Below are 13,724 nucleotides of genomic sequence, written 5' to 3' on the forward strand. Positions count from 1 at the left end.
GAGGAAGCCAGGATTCCTCGGAGATTTTGAACCTGAGCAATTGGGAGAATAGAGGAGCCTCTATAAGAAAAAGAGAAAGAAGAACTAAGAAAAAGTCCATATGCATTTACTACTGCCAATTCTGTGCCTAGCCCACCACCAGGCCCTAGGAAGACATGAACAAGCTAGTTAAAAACAGAACAAAACAAAACAAAACAAAACACACACACACAAAAACAAGCTAGTTGTTCCCATTTGAGAGATGGCTCTCTGCGGGAGACAAAGGAATATAATGGAGGATTTCAGTACCTTGTGATGAATGTGCACAGATCTGTACAAGCACGGCAGGGGAGGGAGGCAGTAATAGTGCTTCCATTCACATAGCAGCTCAAGCTAAAAACCTGGGGGTCAGCCTTGACCCCCCCCCCGACTCTTCCACCCTGTCAATCACCAAGTCCAGTAGATTTGATGCCCTAAATACCTTTTGAGCATCTTTTTTTTTTTTAAATATATATATATATATAATTTTTTTTTAAATATATTTTATTGATTTTTTACAGAGAGGAAGGGAGAGAGATAGAGAGTTAGAAACATCGATGGGAGAGAAACATCGATCAGCTGCCTCCTGCACATCTCCCACTGGGGATGTGCCCGCAACCGAGGTACATGCCCTTGACCGGAATCGAACCCGGGACCCCTCAGTCCGCAGGCCGACGCTCTATCCACTGAGCCAAACCGGTTTCGGCTTAAATATATTTTTATTGATTTTTTACAGAGAGGAAGGGAGAGAGATAGAGAGCTAGAAACATCGATGAGAGAGAAACATTGATCAGCTGCCTCCTGCACATCTCCCACTGGGGATGTGCCCGCAACCCAGGTACATGCCCTTGACCGGAATCGAACCTGGGACCTTTCAGTCCGCAGGCCGACGCTCTATCCACTGAGCCGAACCGGTTTCGGCTGAGCATCTTTTGAATCTGCCTTTTCTTCATCCCCATTGAAAACACGCTAGATCAAGCCACTGTGTCTCCTCATTTGAACGACTGTAATATAATTTCCTAATTGATCTCTTCACTTTCACTCAGATTTGCCCTAATTCATTCTCACAGTGTGCCAGAATAACCCTTTACAAAAGGAAATCTGGCCTGGTCTGTGTGGATTGGTGGTTGAGCTTCAACCTATGAACCGGGAGGTCAAGATTCCATTCCCAGTCAGGGCTCGATCTCCAGTGGGGGCGTGTGCAGGAGGCAGTCTGTCAATGATTCTCTCTTGTCATTGATGTTTCTGTCTCTCTCACCCTCTCCCTTCCTCTCTGAAATCAATATAAATATCTCTTTTTTTTTGAATCCTCACCCGAGGATATTTTTCCATTGATTTTGGAGAGAGTGGAAGAGAGTGGAAAAGACAGAGAGAAATATCTATGTGAGAGAAACACATCGATTGGTTGCCTCTTGCACGTGCCCTGACCAGGGCCCAGGCTGGGGAGGAGCCTGTGTAGGGTCCCAGGACCCCCGGTGTATCCGACGGAAGAGGCGACGGCCCCAAATCAAGCGCAGAGACCAGAACTTGATGCAAGAGCAAGAGGTTTCTTTTTATTACAAGCGCGGCGCAGGGACTCGCAGCCAGACAGGCAGCAACCCGAGGGAAGTGCTGGCTGACTGGAGCCCCGAGCAATTGCAGAACACGGGTTTATAAAGGCAAAAACCACACGCAGGTGGCCGGAAAACAGGGAACTGGGTTACCAGTTAACTCATAACTCATCTTTTACAGGGACAGGTCTTTGTTATTAGTTGACTCATTTCCTAAGGGGCCAGGGTGGTCTGGTATGCGCAGGCCGATCCCGAGGAGTGATAAGATAACTATGCTATGACCAGATCAGGGCGCCAGAGCTTTACGGGAAAGGTCAGGAGGGGGAAGTTCTCTTTAATCTTTACATTAACCAGAGCTTACTGGAAAAGCTGGTCCAGGGGGAAAGGGGGGGGTTTTTCAGCGGCCTTACATTCCCCCCTTTTCTTGTGGGAAGTTCCAATCATGGAACTACAGGCTAATGTTTGAGGGTACAGGCTGATACCGCTGTTGGAGGACCATTACCTGAACTGCACTAATCCGGTCCTGGATGAAGGCGATTAAGCGGTTTACTATGCATGGCCCGAATGTCAAAAGGAGGAGTAAAATGATCAGGGGTCCCACGAGAGAGGATATCAGGGTTGTGAACCACGGTGAGCTGTTAAACCAACCTTCAAACCAGCCTTGTTTGGCTTCTCGCTCTCTTTTGCGAGTTTCTAATCTCTCCCTAAGTTTTGACATGGAATCCTTTATCACCCCTGAATGATCAGCGTAGAAACAGCATTGTTCCCTGAGAGCTGCACACAGCCCTCCCTCCTTTAAGAATAGGAGATCTAGTCCTCTCCTATTTTGTAGGACTACTTCAGACAAAGAGGTTAGAGACTCCTCAAGTTTAGTTATGGAGTGCTCTATATGTTTGAGGTCTTCATCTATAGCAGCTCTGAGCTCCTCAGTATAGGTGGGGCCTTTAATGAGGGCTGTTGTCCCTGTTCCTACTCCTGCCGCGACCCCTAGACCTAGGAGAGCAGCCAAGGTCAGTGAAACAAGTTCCCGTTTATCCCGATGGGAAGGAGAATAGGAGTCAAATTCTTTTAGCTTGATAATACATGATCCTGGGGACTAGTTGGACAAGGATACAATAATCTTGAGAACGGTTAAAGGCCTGGGCTGCTAAACATGGAGTAAGTCCCGTACTACAGGCCCACCATCCCCCTGTTGGGGGCACTAAGTAATAGCTTGCAGAGGAGGGATATGCCAGGTTCTCCTTGCAGAGATGCTGGCGGTCCTTTGGCACTTGTCCTATACATGTGCCTTGCCCTGAGACCTCAGTAAGGGTCAACTTCCCCTGCTGTCCCCACGAACAGTGGTCATGGCTGGTGGTGTTGGTATAGTTTCCCTGGAAGGCTATGCCCTCATAGTAGGGGGGCCCTGTAGTTAGGCAGAGCCAGCAAGACTCAGTTAGGTTAGACTTGGACATGTTTAAAGAACTAAAGGCCCCCTCTACCAAGCCTAATAGCCTCTGACCTGAGTTTGTCTCTAGTTCTATGGGGTTGGCCTGTTCCTCCCTGGAGGCTGGGCTAGTTCCTGCCACGGTGGTGGTGGCAAGAGGCCTTTCTTTCGTGGGGAGCTGCCGGCTGGACAAGACGGTGTTGGGTCCTACTGCAACTGGTGGCCTGTAATCCTGTACATCTAATCTTATCTTAAAAAGGAGGCCATCATCATGTTGGTTCTTGTACAGTCGGAGCCCCCAAGTTATTCCCCGGCGCCATTTGTTTAATTCATATGACCGCCCGGCCAGGGTAAAGGAGATATTCAGGGTGTTGATCCAACCCCCCAGAGCCTCCTGTAGCTACCTTCCCTTGGCCTCTTAACCTGGATGAGGTCCCACGCAGGGGGCCCTTCAACCCAGTATCCAGTACCAGTCGTCTCACATCCCCATCTGGCACAGAAATACTCTTGTTCAGACCCACAATTCTTTCTGTGTCCCTGCCTATCTTTAGGGCACACATAGAACAAGGTTCTCGAAAGACGCTCACGGGTCTGTTGGTTTCGGCATAGACCTGCATCGGCAACCCAGCTCCCCTCCCGCGCGCCAGTTGGCCTTCTTGGTCCCTGAATTGTTTTCTTGGTGTCGTCTATGCTAAGCTTTGGTATGTCCCACAGTGTATGCCCTGCAGCCATGGCACAGAGATCTGGTGTTAGATCCGGCCACCAGGTCCCTGGCGGGGCTATGCTGGTGGTTGACCAAGCAGTCTGTCCAGTGTGGGGGGACATTACCCTCCAAGTTAGTCTTTTTGGGGCATGGGGGTTGCTACTTATCAGCGGCAGGCTCAGCAGGAGGAGGGCAGCGGCGAATCCGTAGCTTGAGAGGGTTGTCTGTCTTCTCTGCAGCCCATCCATGGTAGGTGTCATCTGAAGGGGGTGCTCGCTTGACGTGGGAGGCGTGGATCCAAGCAGCTACACCGTCTACCTTGACCGCTGTTGGGGTTGTCAGCAATACCAGGTGGGGTCCCTTCCACCTCGGCTCGAGGTTGGCAGCTCGATGGCGTCTGATGTAGACGAAGTCCCCAACCTGGAACTGGTGGGGAATCTGTAGTTCTCCTGGTTGGTAGAGGGCAGCCAGGGGGGTCCACACCTCCTTTTGGACAGTCTCGAGAGCCTTCAGCCTGGCAAGCAGGGATTGAGGGGTATGAGTGTCTGTGGGCACAGACCATGGGTCAGCGGACAGGGGCGGAGGGGCCCCAAACAGAACCTCGAACGGTGTCACCCCCAAGGGGCCTGGGGTGTTTCGCGCGCGGAAAAGGGCAAAGGGAAGGAGGACCGTCCAGTCTGCCACGCCAGTCTCTAAGGACAATTTAGTCATAGCCTCTTTTAATGTTCTATTCATTCTTTCTACCTGACCTGAACTCTGGGGCCTGTAAGCACAATGTAATTTCCAATCCGCCCCTAGTATCTTGGCCATTCCCTGACTTACCTGGGCAACAAAAGCTGGACCGTTGTCTGATCCAATTACCTTAGGAATTCCAAACCGTGGAAAGATGTCTTCTAAGATCTTCTTGGCGACCACAGTTGCAGTTTCTCTTTTGGTAGGGAAGGCTTCTACCCAACCTGAGAAGGTATCTATGAAAACTAAAAGATATTTATAACCGTATCGGGCGGGCTTCACTTCTGTAAAATCCACCTCCCAGTAACTCCCGGGCCGGTCTCCCCTGAGTCTCTGTCCCGTCCCGACCTGGGATGGGTGTATGTTTACTAGCTGGCATGCCTTGCATTGTCTGACTACTTCCTCTGAGAGGCGATCGAGTCCTTTGACATAATGTCCAGTGGCCCGGCTGGTGGAGCTGAGGTGTTTGGCCCCCAGGTGAGTGAGGCGATGTAGCTGTTGGAGGTAGGCGGTGGCCGCTTCCCTTGGCACTACCATCTTGTCCCCCGTGGTCCTCCAAACCCCGAGTTCGTCCTTGTGGTATTTTTCTGGCCTTTTAAACAGGTCTTCCTCTTCCTCTGGGGTGTAGAGGAGGGCCTCTGGCTGGGATACCGCGGGACCGACAGCAAGCGTAAGTAGCCGGGGCCCAAGAGCGGCTTGTCTCGCCTCAGTATCCGCTTTCCTGTTTCCCACGGCTATCTCTGAGGTCCCTTTTTGATGGCCGGGACAGTGGATGATAGCTACTTCCCGTGGGGCATGGACAGCCTCTAGGAGGTCAAGAATCTCTTGTTTATTCTTAATTTCTTTTCCTGCCGAAGTGAGGAGACCTCTCTGACGGTATATGGCCCCGTGCACATGAGCAGTGGCAAAAGCATAACGACTGTCAGTATAAATATTAGCTCGGCTGCCTTCTGCAAGTCTGAGGGCCTGGGTTAATGCGATTAATTCAGCCTTCTGGGCTGAAGTCCCTTCGGGCAGGCTACTAGCCCAAATAGTCCGGTCCCGATCAACTACAGCTGCACCTGCTACCCTCTTACCTTCATAGAGGTAGCTGCTGCCATCTGTGAACCAGGTGAGCTGAGGTCCCGACAGGGGAGAGTCCTTAAGGTCTTTCCTTGGCCCTGTCTCTTCTGCTAGGATGTCGCGACACGAGTGTAGAACTTCTTTCCCCTCAGGATCTACTTCCGGCAATAGGGTTGCCGGATTGAGGGCCACCGGGGCCCCGAAATGGACCCGATCTTCGTTTAGCAGGAGACTCTGGTAGTGGGTCATCCGAGCATTGGACATCCACCGGTCCGGCGGTTGCCGGATAATGCTCTCGAGGGTATGTGGGGCCACTACAGTCAGTTTCTGCCCCAAAGTAAGCTTGTCTGCATCCTTCACGAGCAGGGCAGTGGCTGCGATTGCTCTCAAACAGCCTGGCCACCCTCTAGCCACGGGGTCTAACCTCTTGGATAAGTAGGCCACTGGCCTTTTCCATGGGCCTAAAGTCTGAGTTAGGACCCCCCTGGCTATCCCCTTCCTCTCGTCTATGAACAGAGTAAAAGGCTTGGCCACATCTGGTAAGGCCAATGCCGGAGCAGAGAGGAGGGCCTTTTTGATGTTGTCAAAGGCCTTTTGATGAGTCTCCCCCCATTCGAAGGGATTCCCTTGTTTTGTCAGCGGGTAGAGGGGCTCTGCCAGGGTTGCAAAACCCGGAATCCAGAGGCGGCAGAATCCAGCTGTTCCCAAGAACTCGCGGACCTGTCGGGGGGTCTGTGGCCTGGGAATCTGGGTAACCGTGCTCTTCCGGGCCTCAGTGAGCCATCTCTTCCCCTCCTCTAGGGCATATCCCAAATATGTTACCCTCCGCTGACATATCTGTGCTTTCTTGGCCGAGACCCGGTATCCTAGGCGAGAGAGTTCTAAGAGCAAAGCCCCGGTACCTGCTTCACAGTCCTCTTTAGTGGCTCCTGCGAGGAGGAGGTCATCTACGTACTGGAGAAGAGTGACGTGCGGGTGGTCAGCGCGGAAGGCAGCCAGGTCTTGGTGAAGGGCCTCATCGAAGATGGTGGGAGAATTCTTAAATCCTTGGGGAAGCCGGGTCCAGGTCAGCTGCCCCGTTATCCCCGAGTCTGGGTCTCTCCATTCAAAGGCGAAGATGTTTTGACTGGCGGGATGTAACCGTAGGCAGAAGAAGGCATCCTTTAGGTCTAAAACTGAATACCACACGTGAGACGGAGGGATGGAACTTAGGAGATTGTAAGGATTGGGAACCGTGGGATGAATGTCTTGCACCCTCTTGTTGACCTCTCTTAAGTCCTGCACTGGTCGGTAGTCATTAGTTCCAGGTTTCTTTACTGGAAGGAGTGGGGTGTTCCACGGGGAGTGGCATTTGACCAAAACCCCTAGGTGCAAGAGGCGTTGGATATGGACCTTGATCCCCCTCCAGGCCTCTTTCGCCATGGGATACTGTCGCACTGCAATCGGGGTTGCAGAGGACTTGATTTCTATTATTACGGGGGGCCGTTCGACAGCCAGGCCCATCCCCGCAGTCTCGGCCCAGGCCTTAGGGTATTTATGTAGCCACTCCGCTAACCCCTCACTCTGTTGAATTCTGTCCTCAAACAGCCGGTGCTCATCTTCGAGTTGAAGTGTCAAGAGGGTAATTGGTTCCCCATGCTGGGTCAGGGTCGGCCCCCGAGGGGTGAAAGTGATCTGGGCCCCCATTTTGGTTAGCAGATCCCTCCCAAGCAGAGGTGCAGGGCACTCGGGGATGACCAGAAACGAGTGGGTTACCCGTCCCGCTCCTAAGTCTACTGTTCTTCGGGTAGTCCATGAGTATTGTTCATTTCCCGTTGCCCCTATTACCCAGGAGGTCTTCTGGGAGACCGGCCCTAGCGGTTTCTTAAGAACTGAATACTGGGCTCCTGTATCCACTAGGAAGTTGACAGGCTTCCCCTCCACCTTAAGAGTTACCCTAGGCTCGGGGAGGGGGTCCGAGCCCCGACCTCTTCAATCACTATCTTCCTGGAGTGCCAGCGCCTTTTTCGCTAGCTTCTTCGGGCACTCCCGCTTCCAATGTCCTTCTTCCTTGCAATAAGCACATTGATTCTTCCTTAACGGTGGCCTGTTGCCCAGGGCCCCTGCCTGTCTTTCTTTTCCTCTCTCCTGTGGCTTACTCCCTTCTATTGCTGCGGCCAAGATACGGGTTAGCCTTTTCTCTTCCCTTTTTTCTTTTTTCTCTTCCCTTTCCTCTCTCTCTCTCTCTCTCCGCTGCTCCTTCTCCTCCTCAGTCTCCCTCTTGTGGTATACTTTCTCTGCCTCTTTAACTAAGTCCTGGAGGGTAAAATCCTGCAGTCCCTCAAGCCTCTGCAGCTTTTTCTTAATATCTAATGCTGACTGCCCTATGAAAGCCATAGCTACTGAGGCCCTCTGCCCCTCCGAGGTGGGGTCAAACGGGGTGTACCGTCTGAACGCCTCCATTAATCGCTCGAGAAAAACAGAAGGCGGTTCAGTGGGCCCCTGTATGACCTCTCTTACCTTAGCCAAATTCGTGGGGCGCCGAGCTGCCCCTCTGAGGCCGGCCACTAGTGTCTGGCGGTAGACCTTCAGGTGCTCCCTACCTTCTGCCGTGTTGAAGTCCCAGTCCGGCCTGGCCAGAGGAAAGGCCGCATCCACCAAATGAGGGAGTAGAGTCGGCCGGCCGTCGGGGCCAGGGGCGTTCTTCCGGGCCTCCAAGAGGATCCGCTCCCTTTCCTCTGTAGTAAAGAGAGTCTGAAGAAGCTGTTGACAATCGTCCCAAGTGGGCTGGTGAGAGAACATAAGGGACTCAACCAGCCCCGTTAGACGCTGGGGATCCTCTGAAAAGGGAGGGTGGTTAGTTTTCCAGTTATAGAGGTCTGCCGAGGAGAAGGGCCAGTATTGGAGTGGCTGGAGCGGAGCCGTTTCATTATCGTCTCCGCGGGGGGGTGGAGGCCCGTATGGTCGGAGAGGGCAGGCTACGGTCGAATCTGGAGACGCGGGATGTCTCCTCTGACTCCGGGTTCCCTGGGCCGGTCCCTCTGTTGGAGGGGCGGGAGGAGGTGCTGAAGGCTCCGGTCTCTCCGGCGGCTCTGGCTGGAGAGGAGAGGGGTAAGGGGGTGGAGAGTCCAAGAGGAGAAGATCGGTTTGAGAATCTGCCAGGGGACGTTTCGTCTGATCTGCGGCGGGAGGGGCCTGGGCCACGAGAACCCGGGAGGTTCCGGATGGCAGCCAGGGTTTCAGCCAAGAGGGAGGGTTCTGGACCAGGTCCTGCCAGACGACAATATACGGCTGCTGGTCTGGATGGCCCGACGGGCCTGATTGGAACACCTTATTCTTTACTGCAAAAATAATAGACAGGTCAAAAGTCCCGTCCGCTGGCCATCCCACGCCTAGGGCTGGCCAGTCGGATGAACAGAAAGTCTGCCAAGGACCCTTCTTAACACTGACGGAAAGATTGAGTCCCCGACTCCGGACGTCCTTCCAATGTGCCACTGTGAGAGAAAGAGGGGTGCTGCTTCCTTGGCCCATGTTACCTGGATGGGAGAGGAGGAGCAGAAGACAAAAACAAAGAACAAAAAGCGACACGACGAGACACCGGACCCACACGAATTTACACAGATACAAAATGACTGCTGAGGGACGATATCCCTCCCTGACGCTGGTCTGGCCGGACACACGAGTGCCCGTTGCCAGGCAGCCAGAAGTGACCAGGACCTCCCGGTCACCACCCGTCCCTGGGGCGTCCCCCAGGGTGACAGTTTTTCTGGTCGAAGACCCTTCAACCAGAGAAGCCGTCTCCTTACGGAGCCGGCAACCTGCCGTTCCGAAAAACCGAAACTGAGGACGAACAGAAGACAGAACGAACACTGAGCGACTCCGGAGTCTGCTTACCTCCAAGACCGATCTGGGCGCTTGAAGGGGGGTCGCCCCAAATCCCGGACGAGCCCCCAAATGTAGGGTCCCAGGACCCCCGGTGTATCCGACGGAAGAGGCGACGGCCCCAAATCAAGCGCAGAGACCAGAACTTGATGCAAGAGCAAGAGGTTTCTTTTTATTACAAGCGCGGCGCAGGGACTCGCAGCCAGACAGGCAGCAACCCGAGGGAAGTGCTGGCTGACTGGAGCCCCGAGCAATTGCAGAACACGGGTTTATAAAGGCAAAAACCACACGCAGGTGGCCGGAAAACAGGGAACTGGGTTACCAGTTAACTCATAACTCATCTTTTACAGGGACAGGTCTTTGTTATTAGTTGACTCATTTCCTAAGGGGCCAGGGTGGTCTGGTATGCGCAGGCCGATCCCGAGGAGTGATAAGATAACTATGCTATGACCAGATCAGGGCGCCAGAGCTTTACGGGAAAGGTCAGGAGGGGGAAGTTCTCTTTAATCTTTACATTAACCAGAGCTTACTGGAAAAGCTGGTCCAGGGGGAAAGGGGGGGGTTTTTCAGCGGCCTTACACCTGCAACCAAGGTATGTGCCCTTGACTGGAATCAAACCCATGACCCTTTAATCTGCAGGCCAATACTTTATCCCAGTGATGGCGAACCTCTGACACGCGAACTTCATTTTTTTGGTTGATTTTTCTTTGTTAAATAGCATTTAAATATATAAAATAAATATAAAAAATATAAATCTTTGTTTTACTATGGTTGCAAATATCAAAAAATTTCTATATGTGACACGGCACCAAAGTTAGGGTTTTTCAAAATGCTGACACGCCGAGCTCAAAAGGTTCGCCATCACTGCTCTATCCACTGAGCAAAAGCGGCTAGGGCAATAAAAATATATCTTTAAAAAAAATACCAAAAAAAAAAAAAAAAAAGGAAATCTGAATCCCTCTCCTGCTTATAAACCTTTCAACGGCTTCCCATTGCTCTCAGAGTAAGATCCAATATCCTGGACCTGGACTATCTGACCCAGAAGGATCTGGCTCCTCAGGACCTCACCAGGCTCATGAGCTTCAGTTGCTGTTACATTCTAGCCATGGGCAAACTACGGCCCGCGGGCCGGATCCCGCCCGTTTGAAATGAGTAAAACTAAAAAAAAAAAAAAAAGACCGTACCCTTTTATGTCATGCTGTTTACTTTGAATTTATATTAGTTCACACAAACACTCCATCCATGCTTTTGTTCCGGCCCTCCGGTCCAGTTTAAGATCGAGTCAACAAGTTTGCCCACCCCTGTAAGAGTCAATGACAGGCCTACAATATTTAGGATGTGCCAGGTTCCTTCAGACCGCAGTGCTTTCCCGTGTGTTCTTCCTTCTGCCTGGAATGCTCTTCCCCAATTCTTGGCCTGATTAACTACAAGTTTATGGGCCACTTTCTCAGGGAAACCTCCTCGGACCTTCTGACCTATGTCAAAACCTCCAGATTCTACGCCAAGAGTCAGCAAACTTTTCCTGCAATGCTTAAATAGTAAACATTTTAGGCTTTGCCAGTCATAGAATATCACAGCTGCTTTGTGTGATAGCAGCCACAGACAATACATAAATGAATTTATGAAGGCTGAGCTTTGAATTTCATAGGCGACTTCACTAGGACAGGAATTCCAGCGCACATCAGCCTGTGCCAAACCCTGCTATTTCCGGAGAAGTCTCTTTATCATGTAGATTCCAAGGCTACACTCCCCGGGAAACTTCTGGCACCCATTTTAAGAAGCTTCACAGGACCACACTTTATCGGAAAACCTCTTTCAGGGTTCCCATTGTTACCCAAGGCGGGGATGGGGAGGAGGCGCGGTGGCGGGCGATGAAGCCCATCCTGGCTCCTGGATCTCGGAAGGTCACTATCACAATAAAAACAACTCCATTTTGAATCGCGCTTTCAGGATACCAGAAGCTCTCACGAGCCTTACTTTGTGAGAGCCTCACAACAAGTCTGTGAGGTCGAAATAACGAGTCTCGTTTCATGGGGGAGGAAACTGAGGCTCAGAGCAGGCGGACGATTTGCTCAAGGTCACAAAGCGATAAGAAGCCCGCATAGAATGAAAGCTAGGAGACCGGATTCTCAGCTGAGACTTTGAGCAGCTAAAGCAGGCCTCGGGTGGGTGGGGTCCGGCCCTCCCTCCAGGCTGGTTCCAAAATGGTGCGGGCTGTAGCGTCAGCAACACCTCCGCCCCTTCCGTCCACCTCCGCCCTTCTTCCCCAGGCCACCCAGGTGGGGGGAGGGGACGGAACGGGGCAACCCACGTGACCACCGACGACCTGGCGCGTGACGCAAAACGGCGGGCCTAACGCTTGATCTGCCTTGTGGGAAACGTAGTTCAGCGCACCGTCAAGTGGGCAAGGAAAGGCAGGTCTCCGACTACATTTCCCAGGAGGGAGCGAGGCGACGCTGCCGCTGCCGCCGTCGCCGTCGGAGAGCGGGGACGCGGGCGCGCTGTCGGGCGGGGGCGAGGCTTGGGCCGGTTGTGCCGTTGCGAGGCTGCAGCTGCGATCGCGGCGGTGGGCCCAGGTGAGTCCCCGGGTGGGATGTAGGGCCGTTTGACCGGTTCCAGTCATTTCATCTTTTACCTTTTCCTCGCGGTGGCCGGGTCAGGGTCCCCGGGCTCGCCTGCCGCGGAGCAGCTCCCCGGCGCTTACCCCCTGGCCTCCGAGCGGGCCCGCGTCCTCCGGCTCCTCCCCCTCCCCGCCCTACTGGGCTCCCTTGCGCTCCGGCCTAGTTCCTCAGGACGCTCAGGGCTGCCTTTTCTCCGGAGCAGTTTCTGCCTTCCTTTCTCCTCCTCGCAAGCTGTCTGGGAGCGCCTCCCCACCCCTCAGTCTCATGAACCAGGTTATTTGGTTTTCTTTTCCCGGAACTCTTGAGTGCCCTTCTCTCCCCCTCCTCCCCCGATAGTCTCCATTGGCCTGGTTCTGTCTTCCCCTAGGGCGCATGTGGCTGGCACTCAGTAAATGTTAGTACCTCTTCCGTCCTTTCTGCCGCGTGGCCAGGGGAGGCAAGGTCCAAATTTATCTGCCTCGGGAGCATTTGTACGCCCACGTTTATTTCCATCCCTTGAGCTGGAGGTGAGGCCGACTTGACTTGCGTTCCAGTGATAATCTGCGTGTGTGCTGCTTACGTGAGGCAATTTTTTGCCTGCCTTCGCATCTAACCAACTTTTTGTCAGCTGTTCTTTTTGCCTTTGTGAGCCTGAGGGGAGGAGCATGGCGGCAGAAGCTGGCGAGTAGCGCTGGCGCCCCGAAGTTGGAAGCCATCAGGGCTAGTACAGTGTTTACGGGGAGGCTGTTAATTGGATAGAAAGAAAGGCCTCGGGGAGTGTGGGAAGCCTGGCGGGGGCGAGCCCCGAGGCTTCGGTGGCAGCACTAACAGAAATCCCCTAGATTCAGCGCGCCCGCAGTCAAAATTGGGCCCTGCTCGCTTTTGGTTTTAGGTCAGAGGGCTTCACTTCCAAGTGCCCCAGTTTCCTTATCTGCTAAATAGCGGGGAGTAACGGTGGCCACTTTATAGGATTATTGTGAAGGTTAAATTGAAAACCGCTTAGCTCATTATCTAATATGTATTAAACACTATTATTTTTGTCACCATCATTTATAGGATTTCTGGGTTGTGGGTCCAGAGTGGAAAGGCATGTATCACACCATTTTCCTTCCCTTTCAGGTGGTCCTCCCTTTTTTTGTTTGTGAAAATACTGTCTGTAGTAAAAAATAGTGTCTGTAGTAGTCTGTCCTGTTATCTCGATTCTAGACAGCCTTATAAAGAAAGATCCAAAAAACGGCTGCTGCCATGAACAGCCTGTGGAGCGAATTGGGCTTAGTTTGTTCTTCACTGGGAAGTGTGTTTCATGACCTGGTGTACACCCTGTAGCGATATCAGAAACATTTTTTGGCAGCTGTTTAGGCTTGCTTGGATTTTGTAGAAGAGGTGAGTTGGAGTTCCTATAAGAAACTAACAAAAAACCTTTATGTCCAGTACAATTCCATCTTTTTTTTTTTTTTTAAACCTTTCACAAGAGTGAAAGCTCTTCAGTTTTGGAGACTACAGTCCAGTTTGTAAAAATATATTTCTATTGATTTCAGGGAGGGACGGAGGGAGAGACAGAAACATCAATGATGAGAGAGAATCATTGATTGGCTACCTCCTGCATGCCCCCCAATGGGTATCCAGCCTGAAACCTGGGCATGTGCCCTGACGAGGAATTGGACCTATGACCTCCTGGTTCATAGGTTGACACTCAACCACTGAGCCACACGGGTGGGGCTACAGTCCTTTTTTTTTTTTTTTTTTTTTAAATATGTCTTTATTGACTTCAG

At 52.2% G+C, this 13,724-nt stretch overlaps 1 protein-coding gene across 1 annotated transcript in view; it reads left to right on the plus strand.

The window, feature by feature from the left end:
* The first annotated feature begins 11,904 nt into the window (after positions 1–11,904).
* The window catches only part of THRAP3 (thyroid hormone receptor associated protein 3), a 55,322-nt gene continuing 53,502 nt past the window's right edge, over positions 11,905–13,724 (plus strand). Inside the window, 1 exon segment of the mRNA XM_036351237.1 lies at positions 11,905–11,928. The gene's annotated coding sequence lies outside the window, so the exon portion shown is untranslated.

This window comes from Myotis myotis, unplaced genomic scaffold, assembly GCF_014108235.1.
Source record: "Myotis myotis isolate mMyoMyo1 unplaced genomic scaffold, mMyoMyo1.p scaffold_m19_p_2, whole genome shotgun sequence".
In the NCBI taxonomy this organism is placed as follows: Eukaryota; Metazoa; Chordata; class Mammalia; order Chiroptera; family Vespertilionidae; genus Myotis; species Myotis myotis.